Below are 19252 nucleotides of genomic sequence, written 5' to 3' on the forward strand. Positions count from 1 at the left end.
CCCCGGCTCTCTCTGGTCTCAGCAACAACAGGGAACCCCAGTGGGGAGTCCCGCGGGCACCCAGTTTTGACCCCACCCCACTTCCCGCCTCTTTCTACCAGTCTTCGCACGGGTCGGCGTCTCCAGTAGGTGTGAAGGCCGAGAAAATTGGGGGGAACGCAAGGGAAAGTTTGGGGGCAGCTCGGTTTGGGGTTCGATTGGGGAAACTAAGGGGCGGCCTTCTCAAATTGGGTCAGACTGCTTTCCTAATCTCCTCCCCGCCTGCTTATGCTTGGTGCCGGGTGTTGGCCTTAACTGGAGTCTCCCCAGGAGAGGAGATATCAGGGGAAGCTCTGGCTTTGAAATGTTTTCCCGGCGCCTGATTTCGTTTTCAGTTAAACCTCTCAGCGAAGTGGCGTAGGGAATCCTGGGCTCACCTTCTCTCGAAAAATCTCAGGGTTACAAAATTGAGAGTAACCTTATTGCCTGGAGCGTTTCCTAAGTGTCAGACCCGGAGCCTCGACGTCCCTGGAAACCTAGAGTTTGCACAGAGTGGTGGCGCCAGACCCGCGAGGAGACAAGAGCGAGATTCTGAGGCGGGGAAACTGGGGCTGCGCTGGGCCGCTATTTAACTCAGCTCTTCCAGAAGGAAAAGAGAGAACAATGAGCCCCGGAGATGATGCTTCTGTCCGCCTTAACCAGCTATCGACCTGACGGTGTCGGGCTGCGGGAGGCGGGAAAGAGGCCAGGGAAGGGGCGAGGCTGTTCGCAATGACTTAGCCACGCCGGGGCACCCGTGGCCCGGAAGGTGAACCTCTAACCCAGATAAGGACCCAAGAACCTCTATTATTTAGATACCTCCAAGCGCCCCAGGTCTCGAGCAGAATCGGTCTCTCCGCTACCCTAGTCTCCAGATAAGATCAGCCCTGCCATGGCCCGGGCGATCCGCGCCCCACGTCGTGACGCAGAGTCCTAGGCAGCCGAGCCCCGACGTGGCGCTGGCTCCCCAACTCCACCAGGCTGGTGGAGCCCGGCTCCGAACTGAACTCACGGGTCCAAGGACAGCCGAGACTTTTCCAGGGATTTTTAATCCACGAGATGGGGTCAAAGTGACACACTCGCACAGGGAGGAAAAGCAGGTGCACGGGAAGTTGATTTGGGAAAGGCATGCGCGCAAAAACGCGCCGCGCGCAAACCCTTCTCCGTCATCTCGCTTTCTTCCAGTGTTCCCAGAGCACAAAGCGCTTCGGAGGCTTGCTGTAGACGCTTTCTCAACGCGGCCCAGAGTGTGGGGAATGCAAGGGGGCGTCCATATCACTCGCTTAGCGCTCACAGCAGCGCTCCCCGGTCTCGCACTTGGAGCCGCGGCCCGACGTGTGCCCAGGGCCGGCGGCCCATCTGGCTCAGGGGCTGCGCTGCGTACTGTACACGAGCCGCGAGCCACCAGGCCCCCTTTCTACCCCCTCCTTGCCCAGACCCACGGTGTCCACGCGTCCCCATCGCGGGGCGCCGCTGTAGCCCTAAGTTTACCCGCCGAGGCCCATCTTCTGTTCTTCCCTCCCAGGCCCGAAGTCCCCGGGCTGCAGTGAGGACCCGCGATCCCTCGGCTTCCTGCAGACGCCTTGGCGCACGCTCCCACCGCTCTCTCCCCCCGCGCTCGGGTTACAGGTTAATGAAATGCTCGTTTTCCTCAGTCATTTGTTTTGTTTTCCTGCAAAGTTCTGATAAGTAGCTAACCAACGAAGCTTGTAATTACAATCTTACAGAAACCGGGCCGATCTGTATATAAATCTCACCATCCAATTACAAGATGTAATAATTTTGCACTCAAGCTGGTAATGAGGTCTAATACTCGTGCATGCGATAATCCCCTCTGGATGCTGGCTTGATCAGATGTTGGCTTTGTAATTAGACGGGCAGAAAATCATTATTTCATGTTCAAATAGAAAATGAGGTTGGTGGGAAGTTAATTTCTCTCCGCTCTGTGAAGCGTAGACAAGAATTTAATGATTTAATTACAGTTGTAAGCCCTTTCCATGAGACTTAAATTGAGCTGAGAATATTTTTTTCTTTCTCTCTCTCTCCCTCTCTCTCTCTCTCTCTCTCTTCTGCGTTCTCTCTCTCTGCTATTAGCAGACGCCCGAGTGCGTGGCCTGGTGTCCGCACCGGGAGGGGTTTGTGTCTGACCAGGAATCCGGACCCCGAGTATCCCAGCAGGCGCGGGGCCGCGGCCTCCAGGGCCGCCCCATAACGGACTGCCTCTCCCCACCAGCCGCCAGGGCCTCGGAGCCCCTCCCTGGGTCCAGAGAAGCGACGGGGAAACTTTGGGAGAAACTTTGCCAACTTCGCTCTCGGCGAGGGAGAGGCTGCGACGCGCAGGGTGGGCGCCCAGCCGGGCCCGGGCACCCGGAGCGGAGCGGGCCGGGCCGCCCAAGGAGCCGCGCCAGGCCGGCTGGCCGGCCGGCCCCTCGCTCCCCCACTCCGCCCCTGCCTCTCCCCGACCTGGCCCGCGCCCTTGGGTCTCCAAGCAGCCGAGATGCACAGCGCACAGAACTGCCAGGATCGGGAAACCTGCCCCTCGGCGCGACTGACGTTATATTTTTTTTTTTACCTCTCCAGGATCATCCTTTTCCACCTGACTCGAGCAGTTTCACTCCCTCCCCCTCCTTTGTTTGTCTCTATCCGTCTGTCTTTCCCACTCTCTATATATTCGATTTCTAGGTCATTGCTTTTTCTTCTCTTTCCTTACTCCCCTCATTGGCCGTTTTCTTTTTCCCTCTGGACCACTTTTCAGTCCACTTTCCTCAATTTTGCTCCCTCCCTCTTCCCTTATTTATGGCTTTCCCCCCTCCCTCTGACTCTGCATCTCTTTCCCTCGCCCTCATTTCTTGTTCTTTCTTGTTTTTCGTTCCTTTCTTTCATCCTAATCTGTTTCCTTCCTTCGTCGATTTCTTGGTCTGTCTCTCAGGTTCTTTGCATGTATTTTCTCTGCTCTTCCTCTCCAGGATCCGTCCCCTCCCCCCCGTGGACCTGCCTTCCTGGCGGCGCCCCCTCCTCATCCATCTTGGGAGATGAATATGTCGCTTTATTGGATGCCGAGGCCAGAGCTGGGTGATGGGGCTCGGCCAGCCTAGCGCATTTTCTTCATGCATATTGACGAGATGGTAATGAGTGCGTTTGCATTGTTGCATGGAGGTGCTTCTTTTCCTGCCGCAGTTCGGAGCCGACGAGGGTGTCGCGGGCCCAAGAGTGCCCTCAGTGGGCACCCGGCCTGATGGCCGCATATGGCCCTCAGCGAGTTCACCGTGCTCAGGGCCGGGGAAGGAAGTGACCTCGCCGAGCGCCCGTTCGGGCCGCCGCCTCCTTGGGCTTCTCCACAAAGGCTGGCGGCTCTCCTCTCATTAAAGCCTCATTACTGGAACCCCCGCTTGGCTCGCGACGGTCCCTTCGCGCCCCCCAGCCCAGGGGCCTCAGAATTCCCTCCCCTGATGTTTTGATGCCCGTGATGGTGCGCCACCAGGAAATTAGTGCCTGACAACATCGTCTAATGGCAATAAATTGTTTGCGATTCCGAGTGACACGTCGCGGGATCAAACACAGCCGCATTGTGTACGGTGCCCTCGCTCACTACTCGTTAACTTGGGGGCGCAGTGGCCGTTCTTGGTCAGGGAAGGTTGTGCGCAGGCCCCTGGCTGTCCGCTCCCACCTGGGCTCAGCCGACCTGGAGGTCCTAGCCGTTCTAGAGGGGCGTGTCCCTCCCAGAGAAGATCTGCAAAACTCAGGACCCAGGCACGCCTCTCCAAGAGGTGAAGGTTTCTGAAAGTCAGGGGCTCAGAGGGCGCAAACTCTTGAGTTGAGCTCAGAGGGAACCGACGTACTCCTTGCTGGAAAATCAGAAGTGCATGAAGCCTCCGTTCCAGACACGGTCGAGCCGAGAACCTCTGGACGTTACACTTTTGCATTAATCTCCCCATTCTCTTCCAACTTCGTACTGGGAAAGCTGAGAGCACTTGGTTTAGAAGCAAAAATGTCCAATCTGGCCTTGTCTGGAATTGTGTAATATCGCGTCCCCCAAACTTCAAGCCCACGGCTACCACCTCTACGATTATTTGCTTAATATTTTCCCTTACGTTGACTCACTTTTAATACTTAAATACATGTTTTTGGAAAAAACCTTGATACTACTACTGTGACTGGAAAAGTGGCTGCTACTCACCACAAAAGGGAATTATTGTAAAAGATAAAACAACCAACCAACGCTAGTACAGGTTAGCTATGTTGCTTGCCTGGGAATGACTTCTAGAGGTCCAACTGTGTGTGTGTGTGTGTGTGTGTGTGTGTGTGTATTAGCAAGTGTTGAGAGTGTCAAATACAGATCTTTCTGGAAGAAATGAGAGAACTGAAAAGGGAATGTTTCTCACTATTCAATAATGTTAATTAATTCTTTGTCTCCACACTATCTAAAATTATGTTGAGGACCCTAAAAGTTGCACTGGTTTCGGGTTTACCAATGTCTATTGAAGAGGATGTAAAAAATTCAAGATAAAAAAATAACATGTTGAGTTATTATTATTTACCCAATAACCGTGTTAAACGTGTTCACACAGTATCACATTTAATTCTCACAATAGACCTACAAGGGAGAGACTAGCTTAGGGTGGCCATGTATGGTTGTGCAGGATGCTCACTGAACAAGGGAACCCAGCTGAGGAACTAAGAGGGTCTGAAGTTCAGTGCTTGTGTGCTCATCAAACTGAGTACCTCAGCTCAGGGCTGCACTCGAGGAAAAGCGTATTTCTCTAATTTGCACAAAGTTGGGGTATGACCTAGCTCTTATCTGAGGCTTAGAGAGCTTGACCAAGCCCAGACTGGAGCGCCATCTGATATTCATCCTTCTAGGAGGAAGACCAGGGTCTTTTGGGGATTGGGGGAGGTGGTGCTGGGAGGCTCAGAGCGGGATACTGGAAGACTAGTCCCTGGTTTGACCAAAGGTAAAGGCAATGAGACTGCTGGGTTTTCCCTTCCCCTTGATCCTCACGCTTCATGCAAATATTTGGAGAGAACTTGAGTAAAAATACAGCGGGTCAAGGGCCCATTTTCCCTGCTAGCAGCCAGGCTGGGGTAGGGGGAGAAGATATCCTGGTTTGCTTGACCTAACTATGGGCGTTTAGACCTGTTCCTTGCCTTTTTTGGTTCAGTTTACCTGCATGAGTTTATAGACCAGAGTTCTGCTTTGTTGCCGTCCCTACTGTTAGACCAGTGTCCTTATAAGAAGAGGAGAAAAGACACAGAGATAGACACAGAAGGGAACAAGGTGATGTGAAGACGGAGGCAAAGATTGGATTGATGCATCTATAGGCCAAGGAATGCCAAGAATTGCTGACAATCACCAGAAGCTAGAAAGAGGCAAGAAAGAATTCTCCCCTAGGGCCTTCAGAGAGAGCATAGCCCTGTCAATACCTTGATTTCAGACATCTAGTCTTCAGAACCATAAATTTCTGTTGTTTCAAGCCATCTAGTTGGTGGTAATTTGTTACAGAAGCAGCCCTAGGAAACTAATGTATAGAGGGATGTGATGAGGGTAAGAGAGCTGTTACTTTAGATGGCACAATCACAAATGTGTGGGGAGATGATGTTTTAGCTAAGATGGAGCCAGTCATGAAATTCTGGGGGGCAAGTGTATTTTAAAGCTGCTCGGTCCAATACAGTAGCTGCTAGCCACATGTGGCCATAGAACGCTTGAAATGCAGCTGGTCCAAATTGAGATAAGCTGAAAGAGTAAAACACCACCAGATATCAAAGACTTAGTATGAAAAGAAAAGAATGTAAAATATCCCATTCATTTAAAAATATTAATTGCAAATTGAAATGATAATATTTTGGATAGATCGAGTTAAAGAAAGAATATAATTAAAAGTAATTTCACCTGCTTCTTTTTACCTTTCTAAATGTGGGCAGTAGAAAATTTCAAATTACATTTGTGGCTCACATTATATTTCTATCGCATGGTGGTGTTCTAAAGGGAAGGAACAGCATGTGCAAAGGCCCTGTGGCAGGGAAGGAGCTTCATGTGTTCAGTACTTCTGTACTCAGCCTGCATGTTGATATTTATTTGGTGATGTTGCTAAACCTGGGGAGCTGATCCAAGAAGCCCTATTGAACTTACAAAGAATAAAATATATGTCTTCGTTCCTTCTTCTCAGTGGAAGGAGAGGTCATGAAATTCAGCCCTTCAGCCTGAATGGCACCTCCTTTCTCCTTTCCAACTCTCTTAGGCACAAACTCTGCCCATCCATTCTGCTCAGTACGTCCATCTCACTCTCTCCCTATGCTTGCTTTAAAAAAAAAAAATTAATTAATTAATTAATTTTTGGCTGCACTGGGTCTTCGTTGCTCCTCGTGGGCTTTCTCTAGTTGCGACGAGCGGGGGCTACTCTTCATTGCGGTGCTTCTCACTGCGGTGGCTTCTCTTGTTGCAGAGCATGGGCTCTAGGCGCGTGGGCTTCAGTAATTGTGGCACGCAGACTCGATAGTTGTGGCTTGTGGGCTCTAGAGCGCAGCAGGCTCAGTAGTTGTGGCGCACAGGCTTAGTTGCTCCACGGCATGTGGGATCTTCCTGGACCAGGGCTTGAACCCGTGTCCCCTGCATTGGCAGGCAGATTCTTAACCACTGTGCCACCAGGGAAGTCCTCTCTATGCTTGTTAAGGTGAAGGACTTGGAATGAGGTCTAGCTTAAGTCTCCTTATCTGCTGATGGCTGGCGCCAAGGCCATGGTATGATGGTACAGAGCAGAGACCACCCTCCCCAAACCCACAGCTTGCAAAGTGAACTTCAAAGACCATGTTAGTCCATTTATTAAGCTAGAATTTTGTTCTTCCAAGACTACAGGTGGGCTGCCTGTCTATTTTTGTAAAGTTTTATTGGAACACGAGAATGTCCATTGTCTGTGGCTGCTTTCAGGCTCCAGTAGCAGAAGCTGTTGAGTAGTTGCAGCGGACATCATACAGCCCACAAGTCTGAAATATTTACTCTCTGGCCCTTTAAGGAAAAGTTTGCTGATCCCTGCTGTGTTTTAGAATAATTGTTGCAGGAATAGGTAACTAATACAATGACTTTAGGATCTATAACAATGGGCCTAACTGGGCTTGTATGGTATGGGGTAGGGCTTCTGATTTCAGTTTAGCTCCATTTAAGAGGTGTTAACTGAGCATCTACTGTGTGCCAGGCCCAGTCTCAATCATATTCCAGAATGCTGCATTTATTCCTTTATCTACTGTCCCCTTAGGCACTTCTGAGTTGATGGCATTCTGTAGGTGTGTCAAGTGTCTGTGGATTTAAATTGGTTTTTAGAGATTGGAATTAGCAGGACATTCTTTGGAAACACAATGGAGTATTCTGTAATCATGGAGCAGGTAGATTTCGGCTGCTATGTATGTGAAGAGTTTGTTGGTTGTTACAATCTGGAAATGTTCCTACTGCCTTACCCTGAGCCTCCCAGGGCTCTCCTGCTGCCCCAGCTGCCCACCACCACCACCCCCCTCCTTGGCCCAATGGTCCAGCAACCACAGGGCATAAGGCAGGCACAGCAGGGGCCTCCGGAGCTTTTGGGGTCTACTCTGATTGGTCAGTTCTCATGTCATACCAGTGATGGCATATTTATATGTCACCCCAAGACAAACCCTGACTGCCAGCCACTGCTCCACCTTAGTCTTGGTGTGTGGAGGAGGAAGCCCCATCTCCACTGCTCTCCAAGGCCAGACCTTGGGCCTGGCCCTGAAGAGACACTCAGCGATGTTGTCAGTATGATGGAATTCACTGGTGTCCATTGAATGTTTGCCCTTTTCTGGGGTAGACAAGGGAGAGGATGCAAAGAAGAATAAAACATGGGAGTTCTGTAGCCAGATCTTCCGTGGTGAAATCAAACCCCATTTCTTACCTTGGGCAAGTGACTCAGTTCTCCGTGCCTCAGTTTCCTCCTCTGTGACAATGATAGTTCCTACCTCATGGCATTTTTACTGAGGAGGAAGTAATATAATTATATATATATATAATTATTATATATATATTATATGTCAGTATATAATATCAATATAATGTAATTATATATAATATAATAATATAAAGGTAGCACTAACACAAGTGCTAAGAATAATACCTGTACCTGGTAAGCACTCAGAAAATGTTAGCAAAAACGTCCAGGGACCAGAAGAATAAACTCAGAGGGGGTCGTGATAATGGCAAGGTGTAAGTTCAGTCAGTGTGGAATGAGTGCTGACGATGTTCCCACAATGCAGACAGGGCTGGTTTCCTGGGCAAGTGACCCGTGCCCAGTGCCCCCTGCTTAGAAGCACCCTGCACTTGGTTTAATGCTTTACTCTTGCCATCTCGAAATTCTTAAGTAACTTTTGTTTGTTTGCACGGTTTTTAAAATTGCATTTTTAAATTAATTTTTATTGGAGTAGAGTTGCTTTACAATGTCGTGTTAGTTTCTGCTGTACAGCAAAGTGAATCAGCTATACGTATACATATATCCCCTCTTTTTTGGATTTCCTTCCCATTTAGGTCACCACAGAGCATTGAGTAGAGTTCCCTGTGCTATACAGTAGGTTCTCATTAGTTATCTATTTTATACATAGTAGTATATATATATCAATCCCAATGTCCCAGTTCATCCCACCCTCCTCTTCACCCCCCACCCCGGTATCCATATGTTTGTTCTCTATTTTTGCTTTGCAAACAAGTTCATCTGTATCATTTTTCTAGATTCTGCATAAAAGCTATATTATACGATATTTGTTTTTCTCTTTCTGACTTCACTCTGTATGAGTCTCTAGGTCCATCCACGTGTCTGCAAAATGCTCAATCAAAATCCTTAAGTAACTTCTGAACAAAGGGCCCACATTTTCATTTTGCACTGAGCCCTGAAGGTTATGTAATGGTCTTGCATACAGAGGTGGGTGAGGCACCGTTCTGCTCCTCGGGAGCTTTGCAAGCCTGCTAGGTGGGCGGATGGCCCCACCCTAATCACATCACAGAGTTATAGCATCCTGGGGGAGCGTTGGGCTTCCACATGTGCGCCCACACATCTAGGTTGGGTGGAAACCGCCAAGCTGCAAAGGAAAGCACAGCAAAGGCCAAGCCTGCCTGATTCCACCATGGCAACCCCAAGAGAGACTCCAGCAAGGAAACCACGTCCCATGATGCATCTGTTCAGGGAATGCTGCTTGGATTTATCTTCTGCAAGAGGAATAAGGTTTTGAATTTCTATTTTTGAAACCTTTGGAAAATCCCTCTTTAATCATGATGACAGTTTGACGTTTTTCCAGCTGTTTAGAAGCAGTAGACAAGTCAAGTCGCTCGGCAGGGCACAGATTGGCATGCTGGGATGAGTTTGGGTTCTAACCTCCCTCCCCATCCCTGTCTCCTCTCTGCTTTGAGGAAAAGGGAAGGAAGAAAGAAGAAAACCCAAACCCAGGCTCTTGCAGGGTCTGTGCCCATCTGTGCCGTCTGCATTTGGGGGTTTACTCCTGAGAGTGAAATCTTAATTGGGCAACTGTGTCTTTCCTCCTCCCAGTTTTGTGGACTCACCTCCTTCTTGCCGGCAGAGGATTCCAGTGGCTTGTGTCTTTCCCTCATTAAATTCACCTCTTGGTCGGGAAGATTGTTTTATTGGCTCAGCAGGCACCAGTGATGGCTCTTCATTTTTTTACGTGGACTTCCACGGGCAGTCAACACGTGGGTGTGGATAATAACCCAGGTTCCATCTTCACCTGACTTATTGGATAAGAGCATGTGCTCAAATCTTAGCTTTGCCTCTTACTCTCTGGGGGACATTGGAAAAGTTACTTGACCTCTCTGTGCCTCAGTTTCTCCATCTATAAAATGCCAGGAGGAAAATTAAATGACTTAATACATATAAAGTGCTTAGAACACATAATTAAGCATTTAGGCATATAAATAAGTATATAACATTTTAAAAGCCATCTTTCCCACTTATTATTATGTATGGATATTCTATTACCTCTATCATCATACTTCTATCTATAAGAACACGTGTATACATTGTAAAGCAATTATACTCCAATAAAGATGTAAAAAAAAAAAACCAACAAAACCTAAGGGTAAGATGGGAATAAAGACACAGACCTACTAGAGAATGGACTTGACGATATGGGGAGGGGGAAGGGTAAGCTGGGACAAAGAGTGGCATGGACATGTATACACTACCAAACGTAAAATAGATAGCTAGTGGGAAGCAGCCGCATAGCACAGGGAGATCAGCTCGGTGGTTTGTGACCACCTAGAGGGGTGGGATAGGGAGGGTGGGAGGGAGGGAGACGCAAGAGGGAAGAGATATGGGAACATATGTATATGTATAACTGATTCACTTTGTTATAAAGCAGAAACTAACACACCATTGTAAAGCAATTATACTCCAATAAAGATGTTAAAAAAAAGAACACGTGTATATAACAACCTCTACATTCCAGGTGTGTTTTTAAGCCCTCTACAAGAATCACCTCACTCAAACCTCAAAATGACGTTGCGAGGTAGGGACTGTTTTTTCCCCCATTTTATAGATAAAGGAAACTGGGGCACAGAGAAGTTAAGTAGCTTGCCTGAGGTCACACAGCTGGAACCAAGAGTCATTCTCAGGCCTTTAGCACCAGAGTCACTCACCACACTTACCCTTTGGGATCCACTCATGCATACAACACGCTTTGCTGAACATTTAGGATTTTTCCTTTTCAAGTAACATTTTCAACTTCTTATTGAAGAATAATAGATCATAAGTGTAGAACACATGTATTTTCACAAAGTGAAAACACCCACGTAACCAGCACCCACATCAGGAAACAGAAGATGATGGTCCCTCAGGAGCCCCCTGGGTCTTCTGGTCACTCCATTCCCATCTCCCACCCATGAATACCCACTAGCCCGACTTCCAACAGCAGAGATTAATTTTGCCTAGTTTTATACTTTATGAAAACAGAACCACGCAGCATGTATTCTTTTGATTCTGGCCTACTTTGCTCGATATTATGTTTGTAAGATTCATCCATATTTTTGCTTGTGGTTGTAGATTGTTTATTCTCCTTACTGCATAGGGTCCCATTTATCATGTATCTATCTATTCTACCGTTGATGGGCGTCTGGGTCGTTTTCATGAATAGTGCTACTAGGAACATTCTGCCACATGCTTTTTGGTGGACATATATATGCAGTTCTGTCGCGTGTATTCCTAGGAATAGGACAGCGGATATGCGTATATTTGGCTTCAGTAGATACTGCTAAACAGTTTGCCAAAGTTTTTTCAGGACACTGTGTGGTGGTGTTGGGGAATGAGATCGGGGGTTGGGTATTTGTAAGTGATTTCCCTTTCTGACCGTTGACTGGAAATGAAACATGACATTTGCACCTAGTGGCAGGCAGTGTCATCAAGGTACGCCAGGGACTTATTTATGGGGTTTTGTTAAACATCCCACCTTTCTTTAATTTCTGCAGGATATCCTTTTCCTGTAACGTTGGTCGAAAGGGCAAACCGTGCAGGTTTCGTGAGGTAGCTATTAGAGCTGAAAGGCAGAGCAGCAGTGGGGTTGACACTGTTCCCCGGTGGGTGTGAGCCTGGCACTGAGCCCTTCTCGCCCTGTGAATCCACAGAGTGAGCGTGATGGAGTGGCTTATCCGCTCATCACCAAACGTCGACTAAGTGCTCTCTGCGTGGCCCACCCTGTGCTGGACACTGGGGACACAGTGGTATACAAGGTTGGCCGGTTCTCTGTCCTCTCTGGGCTTACATCCTCCTGGAGGACTCATTCAAACAGGGACATGAACAGCTTGAAACAAGTATTTTCAGAGCATGGTAAGAAAATGAAAAAAATAAAATAAAATAAAACAAGGATATGAGAAAGCAAGTAATTGGGAAGGTGGGCGGCATTGTTGACAGCCCAGGGAAAGGACACCAGTCATCAGTTTAGAAATATCTCAATATTTAGAAACATTGAGCAGGGCCGGCCTCTTGGGCCTGCAGGTCTGTGTACTTGCTGTGATGCTCTGCTCTTGCTGTCCTAAAAGACTTAATAATTTTTGAGCAAGAACCCACATTTTCATTTTGTCCTGGGCCCCATGGATCACGTAGTTGGTCCTGCCAGGTTGTTGGAGCGGGGAACAAAGAAACTGCACGTAAGACGCCCCGATGGCTAAGCCTGGAGGATTCCTCAGTTTCTCCTTGCCCCTCCCCCTTCCCCCTCATTTCTCCGAATCTTACAAGTTCTGAACCTGGCTCTGAGGCTTCGGTGAGAGCAAATCAGGATCCAAATTGGGCAGTTGCTTTTGATGTGGGCCTTTCAGGGCTTAGAAATCCTGCAGTTCCCGTCCCCGGAGGCCCCCGGGTAATTAATGATAACGGCGCTTTCTCCATTGTGTAAGCCAGAAGGAAGGAAGGAAGAGCACTTTAAAAGGAGAGAGTGTACAAGTGCTGGGCCCTTGGACTTCAAGCCTTCTGGTGAGGGAAGTGTAGCCCTTCAGCAGAGGGCTTGTCCGGATAGCTCTGGGGAGCTCCATGGGCTGGTGACCCGAGTCAGGTCATTGGGCTCTGACCCTGGGTCATCTCTGTTGTGCTTTGATGATCCAGTCACTGCCTCAAGTCCCAGCTGAGGCCTAGAGAGCCACTGCTGAGCATTTGAGACTTTGGCAGAATCCGAATCCTGGCCTAGTCCTCTAGAATGTTCCCAGCATCCCAGGAGACCCGATGTCCCAGTTATACTGGCAGGGAGGGCCTGGGGCAGCTGCAGACAGGGCTTCTCAGAGTCTGAGAGGAGCCCCACTTCTATTGTTATGAGCCCCTCCATCATTTCATAGGGTGAAGAAATGCCAAGAGAAGGTTCTAGAAGATTATGATTCGTTTTAGACATTTGCCACCAACAAACGCATACGTTTGAGAAACACACACAGAATATCATGTAATGTAATTATGTTAGGCAGGATTTTTATAGTCACATTCATATTTGTATTTATAATTAGCTAATCAATGGGGGATAGGAGTGTGTGGGTACACAGCCCAGCTCTCCCATCGGCCTGTGAGATAATTCTCCAGCGGAGTCTACGTGGCTCCTCTGAGGGTCCTCGGGACTGAGTCCCAGTGGTAAGCTGCTCATTGGCACACCTTTCGCGGCTTTCCTCCCTTCCCTGCCTCGCTTTCCCCCTACTTCATCGTGCTTCTGGAATCAGCCCCCGTACCACATTCCCTGTACCCCAGTCCTTTTCTCAGGCTCTGCTTTTGGGAACCCAAATTAGGACATTGCCTTAACAACTCAGATCTACCATGCCAGTCCCAGAGCCCCCTGATCATCCTCTAGATTCTTAATTCACCATCCTAAATACATTTCAAAGTACTGATACCTTGTTCTGTGGCCTTAGGAAAATCACTCTACCTGTCTGGGCCCAGATTTGTCACCCATTAAGTGAAATAACATTAAGCTAATAACACCCATGTCTTCACTTTTCCAGTATGGTTGTGGACCTCAAATGCTGTAAGACCTAGGAAATGACAATGAGCCCTGAGTCGAGGGATTTGATGATGTTAATTTTCTTTGTCCTCTTTCTTATTTTCCAATTTTCGTGCAAGGGATATGTAAATGTTTTGAAACCAGAGAAAAACAATTCGTGCTATTGGAAAATGAAAAGGCAGTTTCTGAAGACCGGAGAACACTAGGCAAGAGGAAAGAGGAGGCTGGAGAGAGTGGAATTTGAGGCAAACAGCAGTCATTTGGGGGCAATGGGTCCGATGATTGATGATAAACGTCAGTTTTCTTTGGGGGCAACTTGAGAGCCCATGGTCTCAAGTGGGCCATGGAAACCTGGGCTGGGGGCTGGGGTAAGAGACTCCTTCTCATCTCCCTGAATGAGGGAGGAGGGGCGGATGCTGGACTCACCATCAGGATTGGAGCATGACGGTGGGAGGACAGTGGGAGTGTGGGAAGGGGGCATGAGAAGGAGTGGGAGAGGACCCAGCCATGAGTGATGGAGCAGGGCAGAGGAGAGGCCCTAAAGACAGACATCCAGACAAAAGTACGGCTTGGGTGCACTTGGATGTTCCCTGATGTGTTTGTGAAAGAAGAAAAAGAAGCTGTGATACTCTCAGAACCCCAAGTATCCCTGAGCATCCCTATTTCCTGATTTAAGCCAGTCTTCTGCCAGGCTTCCTGATCTGTGAGGAGAGATGTCTCTGTTTCAGCTACTGCCGTAAACCCAGTGCCTGGCGCCTAGAGTATCCACAAACTATTATTATTCAACTGGTTTAACCCAGATATAATCTGGGGCACTATGTTTCTTAGTCTTACCTCAGTGTGGTACTTAGAGAAACGGAGTCCAAAATAAAAAAGTATTCAGAATTTAAAAGCGATTTGAATCTTTACTTGTGACTCTCAAAACAATTCCATGTGGCTCTAATTCATAATCTAGAGCTATGGTTCCTAAAATCCCCCTTTCTCTCTTCTCTAGTCCTCACACATCCTGCTGCTGCTGCAGAGATGCTTGCTGTCTAAATGCCCCAAAATCTGTTCCTCATCTTCAGCCGCTGTGGCATTTCCTCTTCCTCCTTTCCACATGTCACACTTTATGGCTTCTCGGCCAGATGTCCCTGGAATGTCTGCTCTGGCCAAAAGAACATGCTAGAAGGGTTGGAGAACACATGAGCTCTTTGCACAGAGTCCTTCCTCATTCTTTACAGAAGGAAGCATGCCGAGATCAGTGATCAGATGAACAGATGAAGGAGGACTTGCTGACAGAAGGATCTGGGTTTGGATCCTGGATCCTCTTCTCGTTCACCATGTGCCTTTGTGCAAGTGATGAAGCCATTTGGAAAGTCAGTTTCCTTGTGAGCAAAGCAGGGAAATGATATATTCCCTGATGATATATTCCCTGATGATATATTCCCTGATGGTATATTCCTTGATGATATATTCCCTGATGGTATATTCCCTGATGATATATTCCCTGATGATTATTCCCTGATGATATATTCCCTGATGATATATTCCCTGATGATTATTCCCTGATGATATATTCCCTGATGGTATATTCCCTGATGATATATTCCCTGATGATATGATATATTCCCTGATGGTATATTCCCTGATGGTATATTCCCTGATGATATATTCCCTGATGATATATTCCCTGATGATATGATATATTCCCTGATGATATATTCCCTGATGATATGATATATTCCCTGATGGTATATTCCTTGATGATATATTCCCTGATGGTATATTCCCTGATGATATATTCCCTGATGATTATTCCCTGATGATATATTCCCTGATGATTATTCCCTGATGATATATTCCTTGATGATATATTCCCTGATGGTATATTCCCTGATGATATATTCCCTGATGATATATTCCCTGATGATATGATATATTCCCTGATGATATATTCCCTGATGATATATTCCCTGATGATATGATATATTCCCTGATGATATATTCCCTGATGATATGATATATTCCCTGATGATATGATATATTCCCTGATGATATATTCCCTGTTTGATGCAGAGAGTAGTTAGCATCAAATATGTTAATTTATTGAGATGCTCTCACAGTGCCTGACACGGAGCACTAATAAGGGTTGGCTAAGTCATCACCGTCACCATCCTGAAATGTCTTTCACCAACATGAAAAAAAATGTTGGCCCTCTTCTGCCCCAGGGAAGAAGTGACTGGACTCAGTTTCCCTTGAGCCCTCAACATTGGCACCATTTTCCCCCTCCTCCCCTCCCCTCCTCCTCTCTGTTCCCCTTCTTCTTATTCCTCCTCCCCTTCCCCCTCCCCTTCCTCTCCCCCTCCTCCCCTCCCCTTCCTCTCCCCCTCCTCCCCCTCCCCTTCCTCTCTCCCTCCTCCCCCTCCCCTTCCTCTCCCCCTCCTCCCACTCCCCTCCTCCCCCTCCCCTCCCCCTCCTCCCCCTCCCTCTCCTCCCCTTCCCTCCTCTTTCTTCTCCTTCTCTACATTCTCCTTCTCCTGTTTCTTCTCATTACATTATCATTTTATGGGCTCTGGAACCAGACTCCCTGAATTCAAATCTTGGCTCTAGGACTTACTTGGATCTAGGTAAACTGCTTAGCTGCTATGCACCTTCTTCCTCTGTGAAAAGGGTTCATAATAGTACCTACCGTATAGAATTGCTGTGAAGATTACGGAAGCTAATACCATATGTAGAAGAGCTGAGAAGAATGTTTTCATATGGTAAGTGGCCAACAAGTGTGAACTATTTTGCTGTGTGTAGAGTAGCAGGTGGCATCCGGACTGGAAGCCAGTTCTCACAGCAAACTCTATGTTTATAACACCGGCTCTGCCTCCTGCCTTCCGGCTTAGCATGGGGCCACGTGTAGTTACAAAAATGTCCCTTCCCCATATGCCCCAAAGAATTGAAAGTAGAATGTCAAAGATATTTGTACACGTATGTTCATAGCAACATTACTCCCATTGGCAAGAGGTGGAAACCACTCACATGCCCATGATGGATGAAAGGGTCAGCAAAATGTAGGTACATACAATGGAATATGATTCAGCCTTAAAAAGGAAGGAAGTTCTGACACATAGTACAACATGGGTGAGCCTTCAAGACATTATGCTGAGTGAGATAAACCAGTCCCCAAAAGACAACTACTGTATGATTCCACTTATACGAGGTACTTGGAGTAATCAAAATCGTAGAGACAGAAAGCAAAGTGGTGGTTACCAGGGGCTGGGGGATGAGAAATGAGGAGTTAGTGTTTAATGAATACAGACATTCATTTTTCCAAGAAGAAAAGAGTCCTGCAGATGGCTGGCGGGGATGGTCACACAACAGTATGAATGTACTTAATGCCACTGAACTGTGCACTTAAAATGGTTATGATGGTCAATTTCTGCTCTGTGTATTTCACCACCAAAAAAATCCACAAAAATCAAAAATCAAAATCTTGCTCCCCTTCTGCCCCAGGAAAGAGATGACAGGATTCAGTTTCCCCTGAGAACTTTTGTTGCTAATCTGGGGGCTGTGGTTGCCTCAGTCAGTAACCCCATCTCTTGCTTATGCCCTGAATTTGTGGTGTGGTGACATTGGTGGTGACCAAGAGCAGTGAGCCCCCAACCTCCCACTGGGAGCAGGCATGCATGACCAAGACCCATCTTCACTGCATCCTTGATAAGAAGGGCCAGCAGTGGCTCTGGTTGACAGAGCCAGTGGCTCAGGAAGCCAGGAGATCTTTAAAGTTGATTAATTTTGAAATCTGGGGGAAACGTCTTATTTTATTATTGTCTGTGTGTCACTGGGGAAAAGGAGAAGTGTTGTGTGTTTCTGCCGTTGCCCCACTGGCTTGTGTGAGTGGCTATTTGCTGTAGAGACCTGGCTGTCTCCTCCTTTGTCACAAACTCCCCGCCGTGTCCTGGCTACATTCTCTTTAGGGTCCCGAAGGTGAGTGAACCCTTTGTGTCAGATGGAACATGCTGCAGTGACCTGCAGTTAGAATTTATTTTTCTTTTTCCAGTTAAATTGCTGATGTCCGCTGGGGTTCTTTGAGCGAACATGTTGAGATCTTCTTCTGGATCAGGAGGTGGGGAGACCATGCACGGGCAGAAATTGCTTCCTCTGGAATAGCCTTGATTGGAATTCTGAGAAAGTGAAGGCAATTTGGAACTTTGAAAGAGAGAAAAGCAGTGGGCTAACTGGCAAATTGAGGGGTTTTTTTGGTTTTTTTCCCCTCTCTCTTTTGGCTTAATTTTTCTCCCTGTCTTTCTGGGGTCTCTGGTCCCATTTCTCTCTGCCAAGCTATTTCTACTTTCTACTTAAAAATCCCAGTTCAAACCTCTAACCCTTTGGGAACTGATTATTTCTGATTAAAGCCTTGTCTTCGCCTGGCCTCCCTGAAAAGCAGATTCTCAGGCAAAAGCTGGCGAGGAGGTAGTTTATTTGGGAAAATCCCAGGGAGCAGCAGGGGTGAAATGAGGAGGGTGGGAAAACCAATACAGGGAAGCATCATGGACCGCGTCTCAGCACTGTCTTCCCAGGGAATGAAAGGGGGAGCTTTTTACCATCAGTCTCCACCCCTGTTGGTCAAGAGAGGCCCGTGGTATTTGGGGGATGCACAAGCCTGGTGAATACTGGGCTCCTGGATGCCCGAGAAGCCCCACACTGTCAGAGAAGTCCCAGGACAGGAAATGAGAGGAATATGGCAGAGTCAAGGCAAGGGCTGTCTGCTTGTAACTGCAGGGACCTGGCAGAAACCGACATGGAGCCAGCCTCCACGGTTGTGGTCAGAGTAGCGGTGGGAGGGCCAGGAAGTGCCCCATAGAGCTTTAGAAGCCCAAAGCTCTGAAGGAGACACAGGAATGTAATTCTGCATGCAGCCAGTACTGAAAACATAAGAGAACTCAACAAAGGCTGAGTTCTAAAGCCTACCTCCATGATTTCTGAAATAGCGTCTAGCGAATGCCTTCGTTCTGTTCTCTAATTTTGGGTGCTACTGCCCTGCCCGTACCTTAAACACAAGCTCAACCTGCCTGTTGGGTACGACCAATAGGCCAGACCACAGCCAAGACCATAACTGTTACCTAGAGCCTGCACCTCACAGGTGGGCAATGAAGACTGGGTTAGATCATGTATGGCAGGTACTTGGCATGTAATCATGGCTTCCCAAGCATGGTCATTGGCTTCTTTTGTTATATTATTAGTGTCTTTGTTCTGGAGTCCTGAAGATTACTGGGAATTGAGAGAAAGGGTTAAAAACTCTTTTATTGGGGAAGAGGTGTTCCTAGGCTAGTCAAAATGTCTACATATAATATTTTATATATATATATATATGTATTTAGTTGGATTCACCACGTGTTTGTTTCCTGGGTCCCTAGCATGGGCTCGGAACCCTGTGGGACATGGTGGAATGCAGGAGAACACGTTGTAGCAGAGGCTGTTTGTATCCCACCCACATCCTCACTGTCTACCTCAGAGGTCACCTGCAGCCTCCGTGGACCATGGCTTTCTACCTTGAGCTCCTGCCTTTCCTGCCTGAAGTCTCTTTCTGGCAGAAGGAGCATCTCAGTCTTTGGGTGGAATAGGCTTCCAAGGGCTGCCACCGCTTTGAGTTGCCTCAGTGCTGATAATTGCTGCATTAAACATCTGTTAACGCCTCTAGGAGCAGCAGCCACTGAGAGAAAGAGAGGAAGTGGTGGAGAAATGGCCCAGCTTCCTGTCCCCTTGGTGGGACAGCTCTGACACACTCTGCACA

Source organism: Phocoena sinus, chromosome 19 (genome assembly GCF_008692025.1).
Source record: "Phocoena sinus isolate mPhoSin1 chromosome 19, mPhoSin1.pri, whole genome shotgun sequence".
Classification (NCBI taxonomy): Eukaryota; Metazoa; Chordata; class Mammalia; order Artiodactyla; family Phocoenidae; genus Phocoena; species Phocoena sinus.